This window comes from Rattus norvegicus, chromosome X, assembly GCF_021556685.1.
Source record: "Rattus norvegicus strain SHRSP/BbbUtx chromosome X, alternate assembly SHRSP_T2T, whole genome shotgun sequence".
In the NCBI taxonomy this organism is placed as follows: Eukaryota; Metazoa; Chordata; class Mammalia; order Rodentia; family Muridae; genus Rattus; species Rattus norvegicus.
In genome coordinates, this window is record NC_141554.1 from 48,681,947 (window position 1) to 48,687,064 (window position 5,118).

The following is a 5,118-nucleotide window of genomic DNA, read 5'->3' on the forward strand; positions in this document are numbered from 1 at the left end:
AAACTAAAACCAATCTGGAAGAAGATTGGAGCTCATTCCCAATTAACACATATATAAAATGTTCCCATACCTAAGGATCAGGGAGCAGGAAATTTGTGTCTTCTAGTAATGCCAGAAGCTATGCCCATAAAGTTTCAAAAACATGACAGCTTTAACATGATATAAACATGAACAACAGCAACAGACATACTAATATGGACAAAAGAAAGCCCAAAGGTAATCAATCTTATACAAACAACTATAGGAATTTAACGAATGTTGAGAGCAAGAGAATCTTCCCTGGGAAAAAAAAACACAATTACTTATGTAATACTAAAGGGTTATCCATAAAAGCATACATATAAAATATGTATTTATGTATTTAGGAATACATATGTGCATATATACACACACATATGTAGGTACAAATAATGAAAAGGAGGCTATGAATTTAAAAGAGAGCATAGAGATGTATATGGGATGGTTTGAAGGGAAAGAAGAAAATGGTTAAATTATATTTTAATCTCTAAAAATAAAACAAAATATTTTAAAAGATATTACTTTGTTGGATATTTTAAGTATTTATATTTCAAATGCTAACCCCTTCCCTGGTTCCCCCTCTCACATCCCCCCCTCCATGCTTCTATGAGGATTTTCTCCCTCCCACCCACCCGCTCCCAACTCATGACCCTGGCATTCCCCTAGACTGGGGCATCAAGCCTTCACAGGACCAAGGGCTTCTCCTCGTATTGATACCAGAAAAATGCCATCCTCTGCTACATATGCAGCTGGAGCCATGGGCCTCTCTATGTGTACTCTTTGGTTGGTGGTTTAGTCCCTGGGAGCTCTGGAAGATCTTCTGGTTGATATTGTAGTTCTTCCTTTGGGGTTGCAAACCCCTTCAGCACCTTCAGTCCTTTCTCTTACTCCTCCATTAGGGTCCCTGTGCTCAGTGCAATGGTTGGCTGTGAGCATTCGCATCTATATTTGTCAGTCTCTGGCAGAGGTTTTCGGGAAACAGCTATAGCAAGCTCCTGTCAACAAGCATTTCTTGGCATCCTCAACAGTGTCTGGGTTTAGTGTCTGTATATGGGATGGATCCCCAGATGGGGCAGTCCCTGGATGGCCTTTCCTTCAGACTCTGCTTCATTCTTATCTCTTTATTTTCTTTAGAAAAGATCGATTCTGGGTTAAAATTTTGAGAAGGGGTGTTGCCTAACCTCTGAATATGATCTCACCATGTTCTCCATCCCCATTGTTGGGCATTTCAACTAATCTCATCCGTGTTGGGTCCTGGAAGCCTCTTGCTTTCCTGGCATCTGGGACTTGCTGGTGACAACCCCCAGTTTCAGAGCCTCCAGTGCTACACACCAGACCCTCTATATATCATGCCCTTCTCTACACATGCTTGATCATATACCCCTTTTTAATTCTCCCCCTCCTCAACTCCTCCCAAGTTCCTCCCACACTCTACCCTGCTTGATTATTTTGTTCTCCCTTCTAATGATTTATTATAGCCAGAAGCTGGAAAGAACCCAAATGCCCTTCAACTGAGGAATGGATACAGAAAATGTGGTACATCTAAACAATGGAGTACTACTCAGCTATCAAAAACAATGACTTCATGAAATTCATAGGCAAATGTATGGAACTAGAAAATATCATCCTGAGTGAGGTAACCCAATATCACACACACACACACACACACACACACACACACACACACACACACACACACAGCCACAAGTATACAATATTGATGAAGCCAAGAAGTGCATGCTGACAGGAACCTGATACAGATGTCTCCTGAGAGGCTCAGCCAGAGTGTGACAAATACAGAGGCAAATGCTAGCAGGAAACCGTTGAACTGAGAATGTTTTCCTCATTGGAAGAGTTAGAGAAAAGAATGAAGGAGCTGAAGGGGCTTGCAACCCCATAAGAACAAACTATACCCGAGCTGGAGAACCGGAAAGATGGCGGAGGAAGGGGAAAGAAAAAAGATCCCTTTGGTTCCAGAAAATCTCCTGAAAAAGAGGAAGGCTTATCAAGCCCTCAAAGCCACTCAGGCAAAGTAGGCTCTTTTGGCAAAGAGAGAGAGAAAAGGGAAGGAATTCCGATTTAGACGACTAGAATCTTTCGTGCATGATTCCTGGCGGCAGCAACGTGACAAGGTGTGTGTCCAGCGACTAGAAGTGAAGCCGCGCACTTTGGAGGTCCCTGATAAACACTCCTTGGCCTTTGTTATACGCATGGAAAAGATTGAAGGAGTGAGTTTATTGGTAAAGAGCACCATCATGAAACTTGGCCTGAAGAAATTGTTCAGTGGCGTCTTTGTCAAGGTCACCCCTCAGAGTATGAGAATGCTGCGCACAGTTGAGCCTTATGTGACCTGTGGATTTCCAAATCTGAAGTCTGTCCGAGAACTCATCTTGAAACGTGGACAAGCAAAGATTAACAATAAGACTGTCCCTCTGACCGACAACACAGTGATTGAGGAGCACCTGGGGCAGTTTGGTGTCATTTGCCTGGAAGACCTCATCCATGAAATTGCCTTCCCTGGGAAACATTTCCAGCAGATCTCTTCATTCTTGTGCCCTTTCCACCTCTCTGTGGCCCGTCATGCTACCAAGAATAGAGTGGGCTTCCTCAAGGGGATGGGCTCACCTGGCTGCCGGGGTGACCGCATCAACCAGCTCATCCGGCAGCTCAACTAGAGCAGGAGCAGGTTTTCCAAAAGCATGAATTGGAAATGCTTTTGTTTGTATAAAATTACCAAGTATCTTCAGAGAAGATTATTTTTTGCCTTCAAAAACTGAAGGAAAGGGCCAGGAGAACCACAGTAGGGTGTGCGAGCATCGAAGACATTTAGCATGGACTAGTTCATGGAACAGGACGATTGTTCTCCAGTTGGCTGCCCGTCTCTTAGATCCACACAAGCTGTGGAGGAAAGAAATGCCCTGCCTTCCTTCTATCTTAGTGTTTAATGTTGGGTGGGCGACTAGCCCAAGTATCCCTCCCACACCCTCCAAGACTCTTAAAGCAGTGGGGCAGACCAAAGGGCACACTTGAATCTGGATGAAGAGGGTCTTGGTTTTACTTTTTATTTTTGTCAGAGATATGGCCTTGTGTTTGGTTTGTTCAATACTACGTCTTCCTGTGTGGCCCTGGCTAGCCTTAAACTCCACAGCAGCCCTGCCTCCGCCCCGCCCTGAAACCCCACCCCCACCCCCAACTGCTGGTGTATAAGCCTGGGGGCTTGTTCCTCAGGGAGAAAGGCAGCTAGAAATGTGACAAAGGTGGTGCTCAGTCTTATGTGAGGCCACGTTACAACCGCTTTGGAACCTCTGGGGCTTGCTGCCCTTGATCAGTGTAACAGCATTTGTACCCTGACCTGCAGTGACAGTCCTTTCCTGTAGCTCAGGATTTAGAAAAACACAAGCATAAATTCATACATTGTGCTTGGAATTCCACGATGGTGACACACACCCTCTTGGCACCTGGAAGCCTTTTGTGAGGACAACCTGCTTTTCTATGCACATTGGTCTGTGAATCTAGGCTTGTTCTGTGCTACAGGAGGGGACTGAAGTTCAACCACTTGTTTCCTACTACAAACTAGCTGGGCCTGGTGGCACACACCTTTAGTCACAGCACTTGAGAGGCAGAGGCAGGCAGATCTCCAAAGTTCAAGGCCAGGCAAGCCTGTTCTACAGAGTTCCAGGGTACCCAGGGCTACACACAGAGAAAATGTTAAAGACCAACAAAAACCAATAATATGAAGGACTGTTGTTTTTAAACTGCCCACTAAACTTCGCCCTTGGCTTAAGGAAAAAAAAAAGAACAACTATACCCACCAACCATAGCTCCAAAGGACTAAGCCACACACACACACACACACACACACACACACACACACACACACACACATATCAGTTAAGAGCAATTGCCATTCTTTCAGAAGTTTGTGTGAAGTTCTCAATACCCAAATTTGGCAGGTCACACCCAGCTCTAAGTTATGCTCCAGGAATACCCCTGTGTTATATACACAGAAATAAAAAGAATGTTTTCATCATGAACGAGAGTATGAAAAGATTAGAAAAGCCAGAGTTCAGGATGGACCAGGGCAAATGGTTTCTTTTCTACATGACAAGACTGATACTCTCATGAATTCACAGGAGCTATAGTCATCTGTACAAGACCATTATAAGATCAAACTAGTAAACATTCTATCATGTATTAGGCAGGGATTAATGAGCCCTCACCTATAAGAAGCTATTTGATATTTCATGTATCATATGAATCTCCTTTTAGTACAGTAGGGTGACAGTCATTCTTCATATTTTATGAAAATCCTAGTTGTATTTTTACTTTTAATGAGGAAATACATTACTTCAAAATATTGAAAGCCAGCATATTCAAAGTTTTGGATTAACTTATGAGTATAAAGGAAGGAGTTTTGATTTTTCCAAATTATTAACACTTTATTCTCTGTTTGTACATGCAGTGTATGTATCTGGTGGTACACCTGTGTGTGCATGTGTTTATAAATGAGATTGGTTTGGGGGCTCTAAATACAGGTCTTCATGTTTGTAAATTAGAACCTTTAGCCACTGAGACACATCCCCAGCTCCACATAATGTTTTGACTCTAAACTGATCACTCAAGTACTCCTGTGCTAAAAGCATGATTACCAGCTAGTAGCCTAAACTACAGGACTAAATCATTTATCTCAACTATCTTGTCATAATGACAAAGGGTGGCTAGAACAATTTAACACCACAGGAAGCAAGCAAGTTAGCTGACTTTTAAAAATCTCAGTAAAAAGAAGAAGTTGAAGAGAGGGGAAGAGAAAGATTAAGGTGCTTGCCATGCAGAGACAATTAAGTGAGAGAAGAACTAAGCATAAAATATGCACTTTTTCTGAAAATTGAATACAATTTTTACTTGAAAAAGAACATTCAACGAAGTGGAAAACATTCCATATAAATATCTCAGCTTCTTCCGAATTGTAATTTTAATTGCTAACATGAATGTGGAACCTGATTTAGCACAAAAATGATAATTGACCATCATCTTCTCTTGTTTTCATGATCATTCTTGCAATACTGAGTATAATTTAAAAGTTATTCCTCCACATGGTAT

General features: G+C 42.3%; 1 pseudogene across 1 annotated transcript; it reads left to right on the forward strand.

The window, feature by feature from the left end:
• The first annotated feature begins 1,943 nt into the window (after positions 1–1,943).
• Positions 1,944–3,747, forward strand: Rpl7l1-ps3 (ribosomal protein L7-like 1, pseudogene 3; annotated as a pseudogene). Its single transcript, XR_015647069.1, has one exon. The product of XR_015647069.1 is annotated as a ribosomal protein L7-like 1, pseudogene 3 (transcript).
• Positions 3,748–5,118: the final 1,371 nt, after the last annotated feature.